Below are 12,423 nucleotides of genomic sequence, written 5' to 3' on the forward strand. Positions count from 1 at the left end.
GGGAAATACGCGTCGATACGACGGAATTCTCTGTCGAATTTTATGATAATGGTTACGCTGAATTGTGAGGCCGTTTTGTTGCGAGCGGAGCTGAGTTTACTGCGGAGAGAAATTGTTGCAACATAGTTTAAGATGAGTTGGTTAGCTCTGGGACATTCATGGGGACAGTTAGTCGGTTTGTTCTGCCGACAATGGAAACGGGTTTTTGCCAAACTAACGTGCACTGTTCGTGCAAGAAAGTTTTTTGGACCGTGCAGTTTAGAAGTGCTAAAATTTGGGGATTTAGGGATTTGGGAGTGAATGTGGGAATTTGGAGGTTCAGATGGTTGAGTTCTTGGAAAATTTAAGAGATACAATGTGAATATTTGGAGATTAGGAATATTCATAGTATGGAAGTTTAGTGATTCGATAATGTAATTTGGAAGTATGAAAATTAGTAATTTATTTTGGGTAAATTAATAGATTGGTAGTACTTTAGTCATTTTTATTATCTGGTTATTCGGAAATGTGCAAACTTAATAATTTGACAATGTGATAATTTGGTGATTTTGTCACTTGAGAATTTGCAAACTATATAATTTATAACTTTCCGCCTTTGATATTTTCAAAGTTCATAACTTTCCAACTTCAATAATTTCTAAATTTGGAAATTTATTAGCTCAAAGCTTGAAATCTGTACATTAATGAACATATCCCATGACGAATGGCCATCAATGAACACATCCTATTGAATTACCACATCCTCACCAAATTATCATAAAAATAATAAAGCAAATAAAACTTTGTTCAATAATCGCTTATTGAAGTCGGGTGTTCCGTTCATGTTGCCAAAACTTTTTCAGCGATGAACGTGAAATTTTGAAAGCCGGTACACATAGTGGGCATCAGTCTTATCGCAGGCTCACGCAGGCTGGCATTTATTCGAGCTGCATCGTCGAAGGACTTTCGTTTCTCAGATTAAAGGTCGTGCGTGCGTGAAACGAGCAGAGGAAGAAAAAGTACGAAGGAACAGCAGGCGAAGTATATAAGCGGAATGGACGAAAGCTTCCATGCTACGAGCGGTGTCCAGTTTTTGCGGCTTTTAGAACGCAAAAATACCATTACCGCTGACCTGCACGCAGAATGCACGGAAAGCGCCCGCGGTCTTTTTGTGCGTGTAATAATTATAATCGTTCATGGTGCGCTTAGGGCCATGGAACGCATCCGTCAGCTGGAATCCTTGATGCCAGGATTCGTTCAGCGAGATGCTTCTAAAGATTCCACTATTAAATCGTTTATTTAACGGCCTATCGGTCTTATGAAATTTCATCGTGGAATTTTCTGTTTAGATACTGGAAAATTATAACGGTATACGCTGATGGGATTTTGAAATGGTTCATAATGAAGTGGAAAAAATTGTATTTGAAATTGTACTATTTAATGCTTATAATATGGTAATAATATATTATATTAGCACATGTAACTATTATATAAAAATATTATCAAAATTATTATACATGTATAACTATTATATTATATAAATTGTTTTTGTAATTAAATTATTAATTCTTCGAACAATCAACATATGCAAAATATTAGATATACAATCAATACAAATTTATTTTTTATTTAAAACTCTTGTTTCATACTTCCTGTTTCTAACTATTAATATGCTAGTTACTACTAATAATACTAGTATGCACATGCTGACATAACCTAAAGTTCCCAAAAGAAGTTCTATCAATAAACTAGAAAGTAAACCTATTTTATATTAAATAAAAAAGTAAAGTTTTAAACTAAAGAATTATGCAAACGAATCTACAACATAACATTTGTTATTATGTTTTTTTTTTGACTTTTTATTACGATCGGATTCTTCTCTCCACTTACCCAGAAGTATATTTACCTCTTTCACGGAAGAAAGCAAGTTTAAATCGTCGTTACTTGTTGAGGATTACGTTTTAATCGTTGCGTAAATTCCAAAATGCTGACAGACTTCAAAAGGACTTACGCTGTTCCAATGAAAGCGCGTAAAAGATGCTTTGTTAAAAAATCACAAGGAGACAAAACGGAAAGCCGCTTTGTTGAAATTACCGGACACTGAACAGTGAATGGGCGAAGAAATCTGCTTTTGTAGTAATTTACAAAGAACAACAAAACATTGGCGTTCGTAATAAATGCAGAAAGAAAGGAAATCGTCCGACTGACGCGTAAAAAATTTACTTTTACGGTACTGTACCGACGAGTATTTTGTACTCATCTCTTTAAACTACTTCTTTTTATTACTATTAAATTCACGCAGTTTTAACACCCGATTTATATGAATTTACATATTGTACGTATAGAGAAGAAATTTCGTAATTACCTCCTTTATTTAATATACATGGAATTATTATAAATCCCTAGATCCTTAAATTCCCACATTTTAAGTTTTCCAACGTTTTAATTTTTTAGATACTTTTATCAAATTTATAGGATCTCTCAGGTTTCTATTCTCTTTAACTCCTACGTCCCCAGATTTTTACATCACTAGCTTTCTGCGTCTCCGAATCTCTACGGTCCTAAATTATTCTCAGATTTCTGCGGCCCTAAATCTCTACATTTCCAAGTTCCTATACCCCAGATTCGTATATCTCTGGATTTCCATTCCTTAGAATCCCCACATTTTCAAAATTTCTATATCTTAAGATCTCTACGTACTCAAATCTCTATGTCCACAAATTCGTACATTTCTAAATATATTTATAGCCAGATTTTTACGTTTCTATGTTTCTACGTTCACAAAATCCCTGTGGTTCTAAATATCCACCCATATAGGATATATATAATTTCTGTAGATTCTCAGATACTACGATCCCAAATCACTACATCCTTTGATCTCTACAGCCCAGTAATCTCTGTACCCCAAATCCTTACGATCCCAGATCACTACATTCTTAGATTTCTATACCCCCGTAATCTCTGTACCCAAAATTCTTATATCCCGAATCCTTACATTCTGAATCCTTGTGTCCCGAATCCCCATATGCCAAACTCCCATATTCCTAAATCGCTATATCCCTTACATCTTCCAAATTTTTGTACTCTCACAATCAGTCTCCTACATCCTTACATCTGTACCTTTCTAAAACCTTATATCTCCAAATCTCTATATTCCTTAATCTTAATTACTTGAATTATTCTAATAAAAAGTTGATACTCGAAATTATCCAAATTAGTCGAATACAATGACTCGAATAATCATTCAAGAAGAATTATTCAAAAAGAAAGTGGGTGTGTTACGTAACGCGAATAAATTGAATTATTTCGTAATGCAGATGATTATTATGATAGATTGGAATTGAAGGATACCGTGATCAAAAAGCTGGAAGTATCAAAAATGTTTTTCGAACGATGTTGACGCACTTTGAGTTAATTACACGAATTACGTTCAAGGCTGACGGTGAAACCTTGAACCATGCCTTCTCTTCGTTCGCGAGAAAATACTGTTCGTCGACAGGTATGAAACTTTAATAATCCTTCACGCAAAATGTTCTCTCGCGAGCAAAAGTAACAATTATTGTGGCTGCTACAAGAGGTCGTAGCTTTTTCGTTTCCTTAATTATTCGATGCATTACAAAGATACGAACCGAGCTGAATAACTGTACTGTTAGAAAAACAGCTTGTGGTTACTATGATTTATCGCCGAGATTAACATTTTGTTTCGAAGTAGATTTTTACGAAGAATTTTTTAATTGACCGTTCAATTATTAATCGAGCGATTCGTTTTTATCGTGGAAAAGCTATTTTATTTACTGTTCGATAAAAAATTAATAAATATCTTATGTCATACATTTGATGTTGAATCGATCAATTCAAATTTGATAAGTTTTATTATACAAGGAAAATTTTTTACGTTTTTATTCCAATAGAGAGAATGTTAATCGCATTTTCTTCATTTTTTAAGAATGAACATTTAAGAAAATTATAATCTTTACATAATTAATATTCTTTGATAATTTCTTTGTTTGCTTGAAGTTGTTTTCAAAGTTTCGAATATTTTATCACATAAAAAATATTATTTTGATTATTATAAATGAAATATAATATAAAATGCTGTACTATAATTTTATAAGGAAATTATTTATTCATCATAATGTATTTATAACAATAATTTTATATTAGAAAAATGACTACATACATAATTATTTATAAATTATCAGATACCACTCTTCGTCTCTAAAAGCCATTCTCAATACAAAATATAAATTGTCACTACATATTCTAGTTTTTTAGAAATTAAATTAATCACCTGTTTCCATAATAATTCATGAGAAAACTAAAATACGTATTGTATAATCTTCTCGGTTTTCAAAAACATGTAACGCAATCTGTCCAATAAATTTACACATTCATCAATTTTATTTTTCAAAAGCAATGCACCGAATGAAGTGCCAAATAAATCAAACAGGATAAAACAATCGAAAATCTGTCGACTATCGATCGAATTTTTCCTAATCTACTTTCGTATTCAGTTGGCAAAACAGGGACTACGCGTATCAGAAGAAAGCATAATCGTATCGCGTCTGTATACTAAATAGAAGCATTCGTTGAGCATTAAACCCATCTGGTGTTATATTCTCGACAAGTTTGGCAACTGTTTTCAGCCAGGTATCGATCACGAAGTTTGACCTGGCATGCTGAAGCGATACGCGTTGTGGAACAATGCAGTAAAAGATTCATTCGGGCCAGAGAGATTTTGAGAAAACGCTTCTCTCGGCGCGAAATTTGCCTGATATTGAAACGCTATTTTTAATTTCTAACTTTCGTGAACGGTGAAGTATGATGTACACAGGTTGCTTGAAAAGAGTGGGACCAAATTTGTACTATTACAGTAACGTAACACTAACTTAACCCAACCTAACCTAACTGTCACGCGCGTAGAAGTATGATGTATGCAGGACGTTTTGAAAGATTGAAAAAGTTATACTATTACAATGATCAAATAGATGAAAAGTTTATATATTCATGTCTGAAAGTGCTTTATTGAAATGTATGTCTTTGCAGACCATTATCTGATCTTCCTTATCTTAACTGTATAATCCTAGACTTCTATATTCTGAGATTCTTGTATCTTCAAATCTCTCTATTCCTAGACTTCTATATTCCCAGATTTCTTTATCCTTAAATCTCTATATTCCCAGATTTCTTCATCCTTAAATCTCCATATTCCCAGATTCCTACACATCCAAACGCCTATATCCCGAGATTCTTACATTCTTATTGTTAGAACTCTATATCCGCAGATTCTTATGTTTCAAACTCTCTGTATCATCAAGTTTGGATATCTTCAGATTTCTTCACTTCGAAATCCCTATATTTTTATATTTCTATATTCTATAGTTTCTAGGTCCTTAAATATTCCTACGTCTTTAGATGTCTAAATCTTTTAATTTTTAGGTGTCTAAATTCCTAGATCCTAAATCACTAAATCTCTAGAACCGTAAATCTTGAGAACCTTAGACCCCCAAATCTCCAAATGCTCATATCCTTGTATCTCTGAACTTCTAACTCAAATCTATCTATAATCTCCTCTCAAATCTTCTAATTCAAATTCTAGCTCAAATTGGATTTCATATTGACATAAATTATCCAAAATCATAAGTAAATTCGACGCAATACAATCTGATAATAGAATGTCTAATTTCCGCTCTTAATCGTTAACAAATATTTAACAAAGAAAATAACCGTACCACGCAAAAAGTATCAGAAGAAAGCAATTTGCAGTATATGAACCTTACAGCTAACTTGTATATCAATTTTATCGCAATTTAACGCGGTGATATCAACGATCGACATCTGAATAATCGAAAGCGATCGAATTGACTATATTAACATCACGCCGGAGTAATAACACGCTGTTACCGATTAATCGCATCGCAAGTCTCAGCCTTTCATTCGACTGTCACTTGTAAGACATGTAATTGCGTGTAACGTACAGCTGAATCTGTATTCTGTCAAAGTGATCGCTTAATTAATTCATCGGTACCGCTGTCACGTCTTTTTATCTGGTATCTAGATAAAACGACACGTTGCGGTACATTTTAATTAAGCCCCGACACCATGAACGAAGAAAAAAAAAACTTTGTCACGGACTGTGCATCGAGGAGAGAAGAGAACATTGTACGGAACATGTTCTTACTATTTATTCCATTTTCGACGAGATTCGAGTGGCGACTTTTAGAAGACATTCAACTTTTGGTGAATGTAAAGGAAAAGTGAATTGTGGAGTTCAATGCAGTTAATTTAAATGATTATGTTGTATAATATTACAAGTGTGGTAAATATCAAATTGTAAAGTTTTGGTGGTATAAGTAAATACAAAATTGTATAATATTGTAATGATAGATTAAAATGAGTGATTTTTGCAATGATACATACACCTACAGGTTGTAGATTAATATGAGCTGTAGGTCCAGGTATTACTGCTGATTTCTATTATCAGCTTGCAAATAAGTTCTATTTTATTCCTAATAAATACTCAACAAAGTCGACACGGTTCTTATTTTACAACCCCATAACAGTTTCACCAATAATTTTATTTAACAAAAAATATGGCTCAAAACGATTTCGACAAAAATACAATTGCAGTGAATCTGAAAGTGAAGCCAGTAGGTAATAATAACAAAACAAAAATACTCTTCTGGTTTATTACCCTGCATTATTAAGTATATGAAGATAAAACATGAAAAATTGTTAAAATATTTGTCACATAATTCTAATGAAAAATTGTTAAAATATTTGAGCGTGAAGTATTAAATACTACTCAGATGACCTTGGTAACATGTACCAGAACCATCAACATCAGGTGGTCTATTTTAAATAATTTTTCAGCGAAAAAATGACGCAGCATCGTGCAAAGTTTGAACAAATGAAGAAGAGAACACAGAAACAAATGTCCCATACTCGAAAACGTTCGTGTCCTCGCGACGAAAGGGCCACAGCCAGTTGGCTCGTTTTATCCTATCTGCACTGGTTAATACCTAACCTAACGGTCGTGTCCTTCGACCACGCAGGAGCCAGACCGGCTGTTTCGCCCTCACAGGATCTTGTGTTCGGTCGAACACGCGATCCAATGCAGTCTGCGCCACGCTGATACCCCTTCGAGACCCGCAAATGGGACCCATTCATTTACGTTATTTCGCTGCTTCTGCTATCTCGAAAGCCGCGATCGATTTTAAACGGGGGGTAGAAAGAGAAAAGAGAGAGAGAGAACTGTTTGTTCCAGTTACGAAATGTTCCGCGGAAAAGAGGCGCACGTTACGCGTCGTGCGTATACGCGTTTATTATAATGTTACAGAGCGTTAGGTGTGTTACGGCTTGCACGTCGTTATTATACTTATTACCGGTAGACCGTGGTCTCTTGTGAAATTACTGGCAGGGAAGAGCTTCTTCGTTTGTTTTTGTTTACCAGATTTATAAACATTGAAGTGTTTAATTTGGATAATTTTCAAATTTTCAGTTTTACAGTTCTTCAATTTTTCAATTTTTCAATTTTTCAATTTTTCAATTTTTCAATTTTTCAATTTTTCAATTTTTCAATTTTTCAATTTTTCAATTTTTCAATTTTTCAATTTTTCAATTTTTCAATTTTTCAATTTTTCAATTTTTCAATTTTTCAAATTTCGATTTTTCAATTTCTCAATTTCTCAATTTTTCCATTTTTCAACTGTTCAATTCTTCAATTTTCTGAAATATATATCTTGAAATGTATAAATTTTTAAATTCATAAATTTCTAAACTCTCATCCACTAAATTTTCAAATTTCCTTTTTCTATCCCTTCAATTTGAAAGTTCCTAAATTTCTAAAGTGTCAAATCTATAATTTGCCAAATTTTCAAGCCACAACTTCCTAAACTTTGTAATTTCTCAATTTTTAGGTTTCCCATCACCCAAATATTCTAGACGTCTGAATTTCTGGATTATTTCAGTATCCAAATGTCCAGATATCCAATCACTCAGAATTTCAAATTTTGAAACTCTAAATTTGTACGCTTCCAATTCCTAAATTTTCAGTCTTCAAATTCTCAAATTATGAAACTTTCAAACTCAAAATTTGCAAATTCCTAAATATAAAATTTTCATATACTGAGATACTGAAATTTTTAAGTTCTCCAATTCCTAATTCTTTAAACTACCTAATCAGTACAAATATGTCCAAATTGTCAACAAACTTTTAACTCACTTACTAAGAAAATGTGTACAATCACCTACATAATTTTTATGCAAAATTAGTCCACAATTGACAAACATGTTCATTTTTTACCCTGATACTGCTCCAATAAAATCAGACCTGTTCTATTTCGATCACCGCAAAATAATTAAGATACAAATTATATTTACTACAATTAAATTTTAATTTTTAACCCTTTAGATTCTTTAATTTCTTTCACCTACCGATTCTTCAATTAATTTACAAAGTAGATTAACACGTTGACTGTCACGTCACACATATGGGTAACACTTAAGTTTCTATACACTGATTTAACGGGTGTATTATTAAAAATTTGTTCACTGTCCTAATCCAAAATTCTCGCATTAATTACACGGATCTATGGAAAATAAATGTAACAAGTTATTATGAAAATAGTTGGTCAAAATTTTCAAAAATTAAAACACTGCTGGTTGCAATTGAAAATTTCTTAAAGAGAGAGAGGTTAAGAGAGATTCTCAATAAAATATATTGCAACAGTATAGAATGTGGCAAAGATATTTTCATTTATTTTGCGAGTAGTATGTATATGAAAATATATACCTATTCGACCATTTTATTTATTTGAATTATTTATAAGATTCAAGAGAAACGTGATGTCACACTCGATATACGAGTGGTAAGGGTTAATTAATACAAATTTCAATAAAACTGAAGTTACAAAATTTCACATTAAATAAAAATTTCATTAGAAATAAAATTAACTCTCTAAAGTTAACATATAAGTACATAATTGAGTAGTACTTATGAAAACGATATTTTCATAAACGTTGATTGTTTTCATTCAATACACTTAAAATCGATTTTTGAAACTTTATAGTTCATTCACAAAGTTCCAAGTTGGGGAAACCAAATCGAAACCTGATACGTTCATCTCGCTTTGAGAGAGCTGTACAGAAGTTCGGCCAACGAAACGCATTCACGCATGTTGTTTTCAGCGAGAGAGGCCCAAAGAGAGAGATAAAGAGAGATATTGCATCTCGCACGCAACATTAGCTATTCGCACGCAGCCCCCAGAACAGTTTCGACCACAGTCGAGTGAATTTTTCGTTTTTAAACACGGGTTAATATACCTATAGTCTATACAGTAGAGTATGCTCGTGATACAGTAGACTCGCGTTATATTGCCACCGTCTGATCTGTAGAAAAAGATCATTGTTGAAGTTCATAACACTCTCGTAAGTAGCACACCTTAGATTTATTTCCCGCAAAGTGATTGTATTTTACATATATATGGACATATAAAATAAAATTAAAATAATCCGGAATGTAATGAAGTACAATGAAGTAGCATAAAGTGAATTAAAATAAAATAAAATGAAATAGAATAACATGGAGTAAAATGTAGTAAAATAAAGTAAAGTACAATAAAGTATAGTAGAATAAGGTAAAATTAGGTATAATAAAGTGAAATAAAATGAAATAAAATGGAATAAAGTAAAATAAAATAAAATACAGTTAAATACAGTAAAATGTAAAATAAAACAAAATAAAGCGAAATAAAGTGAAATAAAGCAAAGGAAAATGAAATAAAATGAAGTAAAGTGAAATAAAGAGAAATGAAGTATAATAGAATAAAGTAAAATACAGTATTTTTACAGTAAAATTCAATAAAATATAATAAATTATAGTACAATACAGTATAATGTAGTAAAATAATAAATGTATTTAGTAAAATACAACAGTGCAAAATAAAACAAAGTAAAGTAAGAGAAAGTAAAATAAAATGAAGTAAAACCAAATTAATTAAAATTTACAAAAATGGTTATACCAGTGAATGATAATGATAATGAATAGCAAATACAGTAAGAAAAATAATTATAAATGTTAGATGTGAATGAAAATTTGAGATAACAGTCACTCAAGGATTACTCAAAGAGGAAGTGGAAAACAATACAAATACTAGGGACAAGAAATTTCCACGCTATCTGAGCTCAGAAAAAATGTATTTCTTATTGCGGTAACTGCAGACTGTAGGCGATCGGTAGTTTCCTTTGATCAAACGAAAGAAATGCTTCAAATATACATAGTTCGTGGCTTTCGAGAATAATCCCTGTTCTTCTTCTGGTGAGTGCTTATATTCCTCTGGCATCGCAGTCGAGTTCTTCAGAATCAGATGATTCATTTATTAACCGATTCAATCAATCTGAAGAAGCAATCTGCAATGTTAGACAAAACATTGTTACCTGACAGGAAAACAGTAATCCAATTATTTCGAGATAAATCCATCTAAATTGTCAATTTATTCATAATAAATTTAGTATACTTTTATATGGCATATTTTATTACTCATTTTACATCAACTTTTGCATTTTTTATAAAATACATTAAAATTCACTTTGAAAGTAAATTTTATACTTCCTTAGAACTGTAGATTCTTAGAAAGAGATAAGCAGAAGAATATAACACGTGTCCGAATATTTTTTTTAATCAAATATGAGACATTATTTTGCTTAATAATTGTTGTTTTTGTCAAAATTAATAAATGAATTATTATTAGTAGGAATAACTAGTTCAAGTGTTTGATGAACGAAGTAAAATATAGAGTCATAGCGATACTCACAGTAATATCCAAATACATTTGAGAGTCATTGTAAATAAGAACTTGAAGAGTTTTCTAAGTATTACTACCATGAAATAAAGAATTGCAAAATTGTCGGCCATAACGCAACAAGTGCATCATCGGATATATTTCTATCTGTAAACAAAGACTGGTTTTCTGCTTTACATTATGAAGTCCACGTCGAAAATATGATTCAAAATCTTTAAATGTAAGGTTAAGATATGATTTTTGATATAAGATAAAAATTTATAATGTTTGAGAAGAAATATTAAACTAATTACTGCTTTAAATGAAACACTTCATAAATGCATTGTTAATCTATTAATTGCGTATTACTATTTTCAAATCTGAAAATAACAATTTATATTCATATTATAAATATTATTGTAAATAATATAAATAATATAAGTAATATAAATATGATACATTTAACAAGTTATATTTATCAAGGTTATTAACAAATTAATTTCTTGAAGTGATACACTACACAATATTTTTCATCTGCTTATCTCAATACTTTTACATTGATGTATCGTAAAATCCTATATATTTTAACATCTCGTTACATTTGGAACAATTTGGCATCTATCACTTCAACTATAATTTTTTCATAAATTGAGTCAGTCAAAGCTAATTGTTGTTGCAATGTTAAGACAAATAAAGTTGAAATGGAATTAGTAATCTCCAATTGTACAAATCATAATTAGTACCAAATTTGAAACTCGATTCTTGTACAAATACGGTTTACGTTTATCGCGTTTAAATTGTAATGTGCGTCCAACCGGATTTGATGTTAGCCAAGGACTTGCCATATTAAATTGCATATGAATAATTGGTAATAAAAAATTCTTTCCCAAATAAACGTATCAATCTTCCTTATAATCTACAACTTTTTGCAGTACGAATTTCATAAATTCCAAATATAAAAATTGTGGTATTCAACAAACTATTTGTGCGCTTCGAACAGTAATTTAATAACGCTCGAATATAGAAGAGCAAATGATTGGACTAGTTAATGCACAAATCATTTTAACAACTAAATATAATGTAACAGTAAACATAAGCAAACTGAATGGACGGCTCGAGCAACTGTCTTTATTTACTGTGTTCTATTCGAAGGCTATTTTACTGATTTTATTTACCGTATTTTGTTCAAAGGTCGATTGACTGCCTGTCGATCATCTTCCGTTTAATCAGCGTTCCGACACAGGTCACCTAACAGCTGCGTACAAAAAGAATGATCAACCAAGCTGCAAAAGCAATCCCTATTTCAAAGGTTTATATTTCCCTTTATACCTAAATGTTTCTAAAAGATTTCAAACTGTTTTACAGTGTGTCTGGAAAAAACGTGAAATGTTACAACATAACAGCCTTTATTTTGGTAATTTTTCGCCGTTCTTTTTCCGCGTTCCTTCGCATGTGGGAGGAATGTGTATTCTACGAAGGAGACAAAGTCGATCGTACGGACAAAAGCGTCGAAGAAGGAGCGGAAGGTAGGCGAGCGAAGCGGGTAGAAAAAGCCGCGAGGAGGCGTGGGGCGGAAGGGTAGCGGCGTGCATGGCCGCGCGACTCATGCACGCTCGATTAAACGTGCATTCACGATCGATCAAAGGTCGATCGAAGTCGACCA

The 12,423-nt window shown here is 31.9% G+C and overlaps 2 long non-coding RNA genes across 2 annotated transcripts in view; one reads left to right on the forward strand and one right to left on the reverse strand.

Annotated features, from left to right (window-relative positions):
• The window catches only part of LOC105662961 (uncharacterized), a 103,054-nt gene that overhangs the window by 37,724 nt on the left and 52,907 nt on the right, over positions 1–12,423 (forward strand). The gene's annotated exons all lie outside the window — the stretch shown is intronic.
• LOC143264859 (uncharacterized) overlaps positions 10,143–12,423 on the reverse strand; it is a 36,603-nt gene continuing 34,322 nt past the window's right edge. The window contains exons 2-3 of the long non-coding RNA XR_013038827.1: positions 11,936–12,015; positions 10,143–10,389 (exon numbers count right to left, since the gene is read on the reverse strand). This is a non-coding gene — a long non-coding RNA (uncharacterized LOC143264859). The remainder of the gene's footprint in view (positions 10,390–11,935; positions 12,016–12,423) is intronic.

This window comes from Megachile rotundata, chromosome 7 (assembly GCF_050947335.1).
Source record: "Megachile rotundata isolate GNS110a chromosome 7, iyMegRotu1, whole genome shotgun sequence".
Lineage (NCBI taxonomy): Eukaryota > Metazoa > Arthropoda > Insecta > Hymenoptera > Megachilidae > Megachile > Megachile rotundata.